We start from the raw sequence: 13,005 nt of genomic DNA on the forward strand, positions 1-13,005 counted from the left end.
CTCTGTTTTTCTGAAGAACAGACCCAATGCCGTTGCTTATTTCGGACATCTGCCGCCACTTAATGATATTTCGTCATGAAATAATATTAAAATAGTTTTATGAAAGAGCTTTAGTGGTTTTTTTTCCTCTTTCTCTCTCTCTCTCCCTCTCTCTGAAGGAAGAATCCATATTTCCTCTCTTGTGACTTTCGCTTACTTTTTGATCTTACTCATAACAAACCACTGCTTTATTTTTGACATCAGGAATCAGGATTCTCAAATATTTGATTAAATGCTTCTGCTAAAATTCTTCTTTCCTATTTTTTTATCTTTATAGTGATTTTTTCTGGTTGGCAATGTTTTATACATTATATCTTGTTTCAAATTGCTTCTAGGGTTCTGAAATACAGGATATAGAAAAGGAGATTCAATCTGCCTCGTCAAAACTATCAGGTTTGAAAAAAGAAAGAGAAATGCTTGAAAAGCAGTTGGCTGGAAAAGAAAATGACTTAAGAAGTAAGTTTTCGTCTTTTATTCTTTCTTTTTCTTTAACACAATACTTAATATTTAATAAGGTTTAATTAGAGAAACAAACTATTTTGACACAAACAAGCAGTAATTAATCCTTCTGAGCAGGTTTAGCATAGTTCACTATCCAATAAGGTATATTACTTGTGCTCTGGTTTTACATATTACCCGTATTTAGAAAGTGTCAGGATCGCGTCCTCTCTGCAACCGTTGGAGTTCGGGTTCAGAACTTTCACCGAAGTCTATGCAACGGTGATCGTTGAGTCTTTTGATTGGTTAGCTGTTGGTTATAATATTAATCTACGATAAAATGTACAGCCTTCAGTAACCGTATTGCAGTCTCAGAGTCTACCCTTCACAAAAACTTCTCAACCATAGTGTTAGATTTGAGCATCAAAGTTCATGATCGGTGTCGTTAAGTCCTATTCGTCTCTAGTCTTTAAATTAATACGCGGCGGTTTTTCTTTTGCGTGTGTCTTTTTCTACAGAAACCAGCGGGATAAATAAACATTATGACACTTAAAAATACTCTATTTATATTTAGGAATTATTTCATAATCATTAATTTTCTTAGCAGTTGACTCTTTGTAAATTATGAATGGGCTGTTGCTAGTGTAAAAAAATGACTAACGCTTTCTAACATTTTCCGTCTCTTTTTTTTTTTTTTTTTTTTTTTTTTTTTTTTTTTTTTTTTTTTTTAGAAACTGAGATCAACCAAGTATTACTACACTAGTTTTGCCAATTGTACTAGTTTTGCTTCAATATTAAACTTCAAAAAAGGCTAATGCTAGACTGCATTGGAGATAGGAAACTAAGAACTTGTCTAGAATCTACATCTTTCCAAAGGCCAATGCTTTTAGCCAGTATTGGTCGGGCCACACATTGGCAAAACAGAACCACTGCTACGATGTCTCCCCTTTCTCTTGGAAATATTTTAAACCATGCTGACATCCTTAGCTCTGACCACCCTCCCCATTCTAACTCGGGTTAAGGAATAATCACTCATAATGTATACTTTTATTTATCGGACAAATAAATAAGGGCAAAATCCCAACCTAAACTAACTAAAAACAAAAAAGCGAACCATAGTATTGTCCCCTTTTGCAGCCAAAGGGACATAACCCAATAAGGTAAAAGTAACTCTCCATGAGCTTTTGTCACTCAATTCACCAGCATTCAGGAGAAAATGTCCTTGGAATCCATACATACGAAATGCTCAAGTAGAATTTTAATGCAATAAACCAATCTATTTCAACAGATTTATTGATTCAACATATTTAAAAGATTTAAACAACAATTGACAGGGGTAAAGCATATTTATATAAAAGAAGAGAGGATAATTGTCTGGTAGTAAAAATAGATGACATCCAAAAATCAGTGAGGTTTTTTTAAAGTTTCTACCTCAGAATGTTTCAGTCTCTGTAGAACTACTTCTTTAATACCATGTTTAGTAATATTCATTGCTATAATGTACCGGACAAAATCAAATTTCTCATAGGGATTATAGCTCCCACAAATAAACGTTTTTTGTCGGTTTGTTTATTATTTTGTCATGACATTGTTTTATTCTTTAAATATGTTCGAAGAATTCTATGGCTATCTTTTATCAGAGGGATAATAATCCCTTTGAAGTATATGTCGATTACACCTTATATTACAACCTTCACCTTTCACCATCTTTTTTATTTTAATGCTCTTAATAAAGGCTATTAAAATTCCTAGATTTTCATGCCATGGAAATTGTTTAGAGCATGCACGTACTACATTAGAGATATGATTCAGATTTATTATTCCTTAGGCATTATTAAAGAACTACTCTATTTTTAATTATTTTATTTTTTTGTTTTAACTATCTTCAAGAATAGTTGTTATTGTCTTTCAAAACGATTTACATTAGATTTGCCATTCTTTTTACTGTACTTTTTACTGCAAAGGATAGCTTAGGAATGTCTTTTTTCTTCAAGTTTTTTCAAGTTTTTTTATCTTCATGTTGTACCAATATTCTCACTAAATACTAATAGAATTCGCCTAAAGTTGTACCTTGAATATTCTGCAGGGTGCATGGCAGGTACGTACCTTAGGTAAGAGGTGATTAGGGGTCACTATTTCTTAGAAATAACTACTTTCTTTTTAATTTTTCTATTTTTTGTACTTCTCCATGTAAATTGTCTATATCTTTTAATGATTTTAATGTAACGTCCTCAACTGCAAAAGATACCTTGGGCTTTTTTTTTTTTTTTTTAATGCCCAAATGCAAATTGAGGTTTGTTTTTTAAGTTTTCATCTTCATGTATATTAAAATTGTCAATAATTGTTAATAAATTCTCAGATTTAGTATTTTAAGGATTATGCTGAGCATAGCAAATGGAGGAACTGCGGGTGAGAGACGGTATGAGACTATCATTTCTTAGACATTATTCAAGAACTACTTTTTTCTTAACATCTTTCAATTATAAAGAAAAAAATGAAAAAAAAAAATCTAATTTTATTGTTAAACTTGAAGCATTTTTTTTTGTTTGAAAATCATAGAGACATAAGATCGATGGTTTTGCAATCGGGTTGTTATTCAGTTGTGTCACTGTTTTCACATTATGCAATAAAGCAATAAATGTAAAATGGATGGTTTTAATAGCTTATTTTAATTTAATTTTTTCATTTGAGAGGAAGGAGGAGCATAAAAATGAAATTGCTTTTCCTTCGGATGATGCAACATATAGGGACATAATTTTTTTATTCTTGAATGATCATTCCAATGATTATTTTAGGGAAAATAAATGTATAATAAAATAAATATGGAATGAGTAATAACTCATGAGAGTCCTAGCTATGGCGGGAGGGGCTCAATGTATATTTACCGGTATAACACCCTGATAATCAAACGTAGTACCCTTGTTTAGAAATTTAAATTTAGTAAGTGTAGTATAGTATGATGGCACTAGACCCTCAAGATCCAAACCAGCGGTACTGATCTCCATTTCCTAGCCCTTCAGCTAAGAAGTGGTATGAGTGGGCTCGGTGACAGCCATCCTTTACTTTTGTACACCCTTCCTGCTTACCTTCCCTAGCTTTCTTAGGGATCCTTTCAGAGCTAGGCCAACTTTGGCTAAGCTTACGGTCATGCCACTTACCCCCTTCCTAAACTAAATAACGCCAGGTATCGAACCTGTGCCCCACGGACAAAGTATTCCCAAGCCAGGTGCCAGCCACACTAAATTCAAATTTATAATCCTCGTCTAAAAGTCAATAGTTTGTGCAAAGATCTTCCAAGCTGTTTAATGGGGAAATAATTCCTTCTCTTCAAATTCTTCTTGTGAGGACCAAGAGCGAAGTAATTCTGGGCAGAAACCCTTGCGAAGAATAAAGGTTTTACGCAGCTAACTATTCGTTGCCACGGTGTTTTAGAACATTTTAATCGAACGGAGGCAATTGCTCCGTTCAAATGCTCTCTCTGAATGTTTACATATCAATAATTAAGAATTAGAAAAATATACCGCGCGGAAAGAATATGGAATTTCAATGACCACCGTGATCAGTTCACCGTGGTGAAGTCAGAATTTCAAGAATCATCTTATGTCCACGTAAAAACTCACATACACGTTTTTTGCTGAATTAACAACTAAGAATAAAATACCGATCGGACGGTATTGGACCGAGAGTTCTGTTTGAGTCAATAAAAATTTGTGTGATTAGAAACCTTATGTTATGTTAGAACCAATCAAGTCAGGTGTTGGGCTTTAGCCCTTAGTTTCTCCTGTGTTGCCTGAGGCATCCTGGACATTTAAAAAGACTTGCCAGTTATCCCTTGTATTTACTGTTGCTCAGACGTGTTCCCACTGCGTTTCGACTAATTTGGTAACGTGTGTCAGGCCTCGCTGTTAGATCTGTCGAAGAGTAGCTGCACAAGGATCTGCACCGTACTAAAACACAGTTATCATCCGATAGGTTCTCCTGATCGTACATCGTCTTTTTCTCAAATAAAAAAGAATTTTCATTCAAGTAGAGCTTCGGTCGAAATTGTAGATGTCAATCCTATTTTACGTTAAGGACGAGTCGATGTAGGATTGAGTTTCATAAAAAGTTGAATATGGTAATAACGGGGCTGAAAGATGTAAAACCTGTATAACAGACAAAGAGCGGCCAGATCGCGTCGGAATTCCAAGGATGAACTCCTTGATCTAAGGAAATTTTGAATGCTTGATCAGATGGTATCGAAGGGAAGGGATGAGTCTGAAATTTCCAAATTAAATCCCCTACTCTAAAAAAAAAAAATTCAAATTTGACTATATTTTGTTCATTTAATTTATCATTTGGCCTACATATCTTATCCTTCTTTTTATTGTATCTTCTGTGACAGCGTAAACCCTGCATTCCTCAGACTACATCGGTATGTTTTTTTTGTGTTAAATAGAAAACAATAAGTTTTTCAACTGAAAGTAAGGAGCAATTTTATAACTTAAAACAAATAAATATTATTCCGTATACGAGGGGGGTTTCCCCTCCTCAATACCTCGCTCCTCACGTCAAATTTTTTTAGTGGTTTTAAAATAGTTTCGTATTGTTTTAGCTAAACGGTCATTGTGTTACAGGGGGTAAAAAGTCAAACTTTAGCAAAAGGGTAAAGTATTGAGGAGGGAGCAGCTCTTCAAATATACAAAATAATTTATTTTCGTTTTAAGTTTTAATTTTGTTCCTTACTTTCAGTTGAAAAAACTTGTTTTTCATATTCACTTTCTGATTGTATTTTAATAATGCCGGAATATCTGGCTCCCCCTCCATGGAAAATTCTTTCACCCCATAGAAAGTTCCTCCCACGTAAAATACCCTCCACCTGAGAAATTTTCTCAGGACAATTCCAGTTTCGCTTAAATCTCTCCCCAGGTTATTTTTTGCTGATGATTCCAACTGAAAAAGTTCTTCTTAGCACTTTATTTGATAAAGACCTTAATTTCTAATTAGTTTTCAAACCACGCTGGGAATCCCTTCCTCTGGGATTTTTTTTCCGAAAATTCTTATTATCTCCCTCAGTGGAAAGTTGGTACCGCAGGAAATTTCCCTTACAAAGAATGTCTCCCATGGAAAATCCTCCTCCTCCGTGGAAAGATCCTGAGGATGCAAAGCATGTAAAATTTACTCGGCGAAGAGAAACTAAGATTAATAAAAAGAATTTGGTATAGGAATTCTGGTAAATTCCCCTAGTTTAAAATTTCCCCTGGAAAGTTCATCCCCCGAAAACTTCTCTCTCCACAGAAAATTTTTCTATGGAAAATTTCCCAGCAGAAAATTCACCTTCCATCCCAGCTCCGGAAAATGTATGTATACTTTCTCATAGCAAATACTATACATAAACATTGAGCAAGTTTCATTGCCTGCAGACCTTTCCCGAAGGCTGTATGGGTCATGTTATCCACAAAAGTAAAGTTATTGGATCATTCAACTCTGCTGAAACAAAATGGTTGTTCCAGAATTTTTGATCGGAAGACTTTTGGGAAAAATGTGGAACGGGAGGATAGCTATTTGCCCTCTAGTCTTTCTGGTCACCTAAAAAAGGCACTAAAAGTTTTAATTTCCGTTCGGAAGAGGCTTCTCCCTATTTTCTAGGATCGATGCCTACAATCATCCCTGGAAAAATATTAACACGCAACGGTGATATTTTTTCGAGTAAAAAATACAAAATTCCACATCTCTGCAGATGGGAGCTTCAAATCTACACGATAGGTTTCTGAATACGCTCAATCTGGTGGTGTGTTTTTCATTATAATTCCTTTGCTTTTTTTCTGGGGGGGGAGGGTTCTTCCTTTTCCAAAAATAGGGCAAATTTTCTCAGGCTCGCAGTTTCTAATGAGTAATGCTAAACTTAATGGATTTTATATATTTTGAATCAGCATAATAATTCAATGGTGTATCTATTCATACCAAAATTCTGTTTTTTATAGCACTTGGTGCTAACCAAGTGACATATAGCGATCGCAAATTCTGTTGGTCTGTCGGTCTGTCGGTCTTGATTTTGCTACTTTAAGCAATTCCAGATAAGCTAGGACGATGAAATTTGGCAGGCATATCAGAGGCCATACCAGATTAAATTTGAAATAGCCATTTTCGCAATTTGACCATCTGAGGGGGGGGTCGGTAAATTCGAAAAGAATAGAAAAAATCAAGTATTTTTCACTTACGAACGGGTGATGGGATCTTAATGAAATTTGATGTTTGGAAGGATATCGCGTCTCAAAGCTCTTAATTTAAATCCCGGTCAGATCCGGTGACATTGGGAGAGTTGAGGGGGGACCTAAAATCTTGGAAAACGGTTAGAATGGAGGGATCCGGATGAAAATCGGTGGGAAAAATAAGCAGAAGTCCTAGATACGTGATTGACATAACCGGAACGGGTCTGCTCTTTTTTTGTGAATCTTAAAATTAGAAAAATGAGGTATTTTTAACTTACGAAGGGGTGATCGGATCTTAACGAAATTTGAAGTTTGGAAGAATATTGTGTTCCAGAGCTCTTATTTCAAATCCCGACTGGATCCGGTGACATTGGGGGAAATAGAGGTGTGAACCTAAAATCTCGGAAAACTCTTAGCATTGAGGGATCGGGATGAAAATTGGTGGAAAAAATAAGCAAAAGTCCTAGTTACGTGATTGACATAACCGGAACGGATCCTTTCTCTTTGGGGGACTTGGGGAGGGGTTAATTCTGAAAAAATGAGGTTTTTCTAACTTACGAAGGAGTGATCTGGTCTTAATTAAATTTGATTTTTAAACTATGTCGTGTCTCAGGGCTCTTTTCTTAAATCCCGACTGGATCTGGTGACATTGGAGGGAGTTGGGGGTGAACCTAAAATCTTGGAAAACACTTACAGTGGAGTGATCGGGATGAAACTTGGTGGTAAGAATAATCATAGGTTCCAGATATGTGATTGAAATAACCGGAACGGATCTGCTCTCTTTGGGGGAGTTTGGGGGGAGGGTTAATTCTGAAAAATTAAAAAAATGATGTATTTTTTGCTGAAAGCTTGGAAAACGCTTAAAGCGGAGAGATTAGGATGAAACTATATGGAAAGAATAAGCACAAGTCCAAAAAAGGTGATCGAAATAACCAGACCACATCCGCTCTCTTTGATGGAGCGGGGGGGGGGGTGTAATTCGGAAAAATTAAAAAAAATGAAGTATTTTTAACTTATGAAACGGTGATCAGATCTTAATGTGATTTGACATCTAGAAGGATCATGTGCTTTAGAACTCTGATTTTAAATCTTGACCAGATCCGATGACATTGAAGGGAGTTAGAGGGGGGAACCGGAATTCTTCGAAAACGAGAAAATCGAGGTATCTTACGAATGGGTGATCGGATCTTAATGAAACTTGATGTATAGAAGAATCTCATGCCTCAGACGCTCCATTTTCAATTCAAATCTGATCCGGGGACATAAAGGGCTGGAGGAGGGAAACAGAAATCTTGGAAACTGGATATCTTGGAAAACCCTTAGAGTGGAGAGATCGGGATGAAGCTTAATGGAAAGAATAAGCACAAGTTATACATTATGGACATAATTGGAACGGATCTGTTCTCTTTGGAGGAGCTGGGGGTTGTTAATTTGGAAAAATCAGAAGAAAATAAGGTATTTTTAACTTAAGAACGGGTGACCAGATCTTAATAAAATTTGATATTTAGAAGGAACTCATGTCTCAGAGCTCTTATTTAAAATCCCGACCATATCTTAATTTTTTAAGAAAGAAATTTTTGTTACGCTCTCAACCTTAACAATTTACTTATTTTTATATTATTTTTTTCTGTTTTTCAAATCGAGATGCAGCGGGGTATCATTAGCGATTTGATTCAAAATCTATATCTTGAAAGGTTTTTTTTTATCCTGACTAGGTGCACTCTAGTACTGATTGCTCTAAATGTAGATAATATTCAATGGAGGTTCAGTCCTGCTTTGTTTTTGTCTATTTGTTCATTTTGTTTGCTAATTTTTTAGGATCAAAAAGGAATAAATGATAGCTTGAACATTCATTACACGGATTTCATTAAAAAATTGAAGCAAAAAAAAATGCTGTCCTTTGTTTCACCGAGGATTTCCTGAGAATAACATTGTGGATGATTTAATACAAGAGGTGAGTGACTCATATTGATCTAGTTTGATGCGGTATATAATTGAGAGGATACTCTGGTTTATAATGAGCCAATCTGACCATTTTTTTTACCCTCCTTGTATCGTTTAGTATGTGAAATGCGTAGAAGAATACATATGACAATGATGAAGGAAAAGGTAGACGATGAAAAAAGGATAGGTTTAAAACCTCATGGTGCTTTTTCTTTTTTTTCTTTTTTTTAATAATAATAATAATGGAAGTATCTTTTTCTCCAAAATGTCCTTATCAGAATAATGAACAAAGCGATGAGTCTCATCTTAACTCCTGCAAACACGTCTTCCGTTGCATCGTCAGTCTATAAATGATAATGACTATTGAACTAAGAATTACTGAATCTTTTATATATCAAATAATTAATCTTCCTTACTAAAATTCTCTTTACATTCTAATTTTTTCAACTTTAAAAAAAAACAAAAAACTATTAATCCTTTCTATTATATGTAAACATCCTATTCTACCATTCTTCAAAAATTTTAATATTTTTTTACTAGATTAATTTTTACTGTAATAATTTCTTTACTAGAGAAGGAGAGGCTCCCTTTCTCCTACAAGATAATAGAGCATGTTGTTGGAAAGTATATATGACCTATAATGAGAGTTGAGATGACCCTTTTGTCATTGTTACCTTCCATGGATACTCCTAATGAATTGAGTTAACAAAACTGATTTCGATGAAAATACCACTTGCTCTGAAAAACAGTTACCTTTTTTCTCTTCTTTTTAACTTGCGGGATCAATCCATAAATTTTAAATCGAATCCTTTGGCCTTGTCGACCCTAATGTGAAGATTCCTTACTATCATAAAAATATCTACTTTGTCAAAAACATTGTCTAAAATGGCACTCATTTACAACTAATATAAAATAATAATTTCAAAGGGTGATCTAACCCCTAAGTATGAAGTTAGCAAAATAGGATTTGTATTATAGTTCAGTTCGCCTTTGACCAAAAACTCAAGTACATTTCTTTATTTTTCCTTTTTGAAAAATCTTTTTTGGGGTTCAATCGTTTTGAGTAATTTCATTTTTTAATCCGAATCAGGTATTATTTTGAGAATGAACCACATTTCTGTGCATGATTTTTCAGCTCTTTCTTACTTATTGGCTGGATTCTGATTAGAAATAGTGCAACAGTTTTTTTTTCCAAAATAAGTTTATCGGACACTATGTGTGTTCCTAGACAGCTGAAGCACAAATGCTCTGCCTAAGAGACTTATCTTTGGATTTTTTTTTGTTTTTTGTTGTTGTTTTTTGTTTTTTTTTTCAAATACTCCCAAAAATACCTACAGAAAGTTGTGCAAGCCTCATTTTTAATGCATCTCAATCTGGGTGTATTGTATTCTAATTTCTTCTAGAATGATTGATATCTCAAGGTCAGGCTTTTGCCAACAAGCCATGTTTATTGCTATGCCAGCCTGTGGATTTATTAGCTGGGTCCTGCCGTTTTCAAATAAAAATTTCTCACTTATCTTATAATATCAGCCAAATTCACTTTAAAAGAAATTCTGCCTGGATTGACTCATAGGCGTAAATTATAGGTTTTTATAGGCTAACATGCTAGATCGTGTTTTTTCTTTTTTTTTTTGCTCCTTTGGAAAAATATATAAAATGCATTATCGTTGTAAGTAAGTAAGTATCGTTGTAAATTCAAGTCAATTTTGGGTAATTCGTCTGCATCTCCACAATGCACGATTGTCCACAATTGTCCTCTTTTTCTAGAAAAATAATGAATAAATATTCACAAAGATTGTTTATCTGAACAGCATATCCGAATTTGGCAGAATCAGCTAAGAAAAAGTATATTTCTTAACTGAACCAGGAAAACTAAACCAGTACTTGGAGTATGATATCACTTTAAGTTAATTATACTTAATATATATTCACGTATTAGTTATAATAACTGTATTGATATATACCAATATTTGGAAAATGTCATTAGAAACGTAAAGCAAATGGACCTAGGGTACTCTACGCTTGTTCTTCGTATGGCTCTCCTTATTAGAGGTTTTTTCATGTTCTACTTGGATGTAGTAAGCTTTTGCTTATTCTGAGATCGTTTTTACAGGGGGGTGGGGGGCATTTAGTGTATATATATATAACTATAAACTTTGCTTAGCTGTATGGTAATTTTTTAATGCATAATTTATGTGTTTGCCAAATCTGGGTTTAGTTTAATTAGTCTAGTAAATCTAGTAACTTTGTTTACTACCAAGGGCATGTTCGGAATCCATGTTTTGCTACCTATTTGTGTGTTTGCTTAAACTTTTCTTATATATGGTTTAAACGCATAAAATGCAATATTATTATACTTTTACCAAACATTCCTTTGATTGAATTTTCTTTTGATTAAGTGTCTGTGGTCCAAACTTCTTGCTTCAGATATGTGGGAGTTGAGATGGAAGTACTAGCCGTTTCTTTTACCTTTTGAACTTGTGATAGGTGTCTCTGACAAGTCCATCTAGGTGTTGTTGCTGGAAAGAACTTTTTCTTCTACATCTGAAATCAATTTTTTTTTTCTTTAGATGCTGCTAAACAGCACACTAATCAGCTAAATTTTGGTTGAAACTGCATCATCTACTGGGTCGGAGAGGATCGGGAGGGGAAGGGACGAAACTATTGAGTTCATTGCCTTTTCTTTCGAAAGTATGGTACCACTTAAACCCATTAAGGCCCTGGAATAACAGTTAATCTCAAACAACTAGCTTTTAGTTTTAGCTTTCTTTGGATCAGATTAGCCTTACGGTTTAACAGGTTGAGTGATGCTTTTCATTCAGAGTTGGGCTGAATAAGTTAGATTTGAAGTGAGATGTTAAACTCGTAAAAGAGGTTATTTAATTTCGTTGGCGAATGAATTTATTCTGTTTATTGATTTTTTGATTTGACATTTGTTTTGTTTTTAGTTTTTCATCCAATTTTCTTCTTTTTTCAGCTTAAAACAAAAATTAGTAAGGTACCATTAGAACTTGAAAAGATTGGCAAGAAAATTGAGGAATATACTGAGAAGCAGGCGAAATTGCTCACTCTTCGTCCGGCTGTTGAAAAAATCAAACAAATCGAAGGGACGGAATTGCGTGAACTGAAGACGAAATTGGAAAATGTTGAGGCAGAAATCAAAGTTGGTAGACGATTTTTTTTTCTGTTTTCGTTGTATGTTCTTCTATTTTAACAGCACCTTACCAGAAGTAATAAAATCAAAATTATGAGAGAGTGTTAAAACTATTTTATAGTGTGCAGTTAAACGCTTCTTTAGTTATAACATTGATTCTTTAAAATTTAATTTTGGAACTTTTCACTTTTATGATATTTTGAGTATTGTAAAATTGTAATTGAGTTAAAATGAGTAATTTGTTTTGCCTTTTGGTTGCCATGTTATGCACGAATTAGTGAATATTATAATACAGACTACAATTGAAGACGACCTTTTCCGTTCTTAGGTGAAAATTTCCAAATAGCCTAAAAGTGCGTTTTTTTATATATATTTGGATGGGAAAAGGGGAAGGGGAAGAGACCAATCCAACAAACTCTTACCAGCCCACTGGACATGCTTCTATACCCAGATATTTTAATTTTCACTGGGTGTCTTCACAAGGCTTGTGACAATTTTTTTTTCAAAGATAGTGACAAACCCGACAAAATTGTTTTTTGTTTTTTTTAGTGATTGGATGAAAGTTAGAGTTTTATTTACTTATCTGTATTTGTTATAGTTGCCCACTTTTTGTATATAATTTTGTTTATAACTTTAAGAATTATATTCCTGATTCCTGCCTTTTTTTTGTGTTTCTTTCCTCGCGCAAGTGAGGTCTCGTTGAGGAACTTGTCCCCTCTACCTATAATTTACCTCTCCACTGTCCTATTTTTTCTTCTTTTTAAGAAATCAAACTAAGGACATGAACTTGTCTAATGCCTATCTATTTAATTTATTCCTGTTTCCCAGACATTGACATCCACCATTGAAGAAAAAAAAGATTCCACATCATTTGCCAAAACACAAGCAGCCAGTGCCAAAATCATACAAGGAGAGGTGGTGGCATTCTGTCAGCTTATCGATGAAATAAAGAAGTCATCAGTTGCACTAGATAAAGAAAAAAGGCAAGTTTGGTCTGGCCAAAATCGGTATGTCATTTTGTAGGATCTAAAGTCAGAAGAAAATTCTGACTTCATTAATTAAGTGCAGTGTCAAGTTAGACTCACTTATTATAGTTTTTTTCTATTTATTTATATTCTTACTATCTTTATGTATGATTATTTATTTTTAATGCGGTATTTTTAACTCTTATTTCAAGAAAAAAGTTTATTTGTGCTTTAATTTGCTGCGAAGACAGCTTTACGACAGGCATAAAAAAAT

The 13,005-nt window shown here is 34.1% G+C and overlaps 1 long non-coding RNA gene across 1 annotated transcript; it reads left to right on the top strand.

Annotated features, from left to right (window-relative positions):
• The first annotated feature begins 8,397 nt into the window (after positions 1-8,397).
• Positions 8,398-12,685, top strand: LOC136035825 (uncharacterized). Its single transcript, XR_010619521.1, has 3 exons — positions 8,398-8,622; positions 11,590-11,775; positions 12,595-12,685. It is a non-coding gene; the product is annotated as an uncharacterized LOC136035825 (long non-coding RNA).
• Positions 12,686-13,005: the final 320 nt, after the last annotated feature.

This window comes from Artemia franciscana, chromosome 14 (genome assembly GCF_032884065.1).
Source record: "Artemia franciscana chromosome 14, ASM3288406v1, whole genome shotgun sequence".
NCBI lineage: Eukaryota > Metazoa > Arthropoda > Branchiopoda > Anostraca > Artemiidae > Artemia > Artemia franciscana.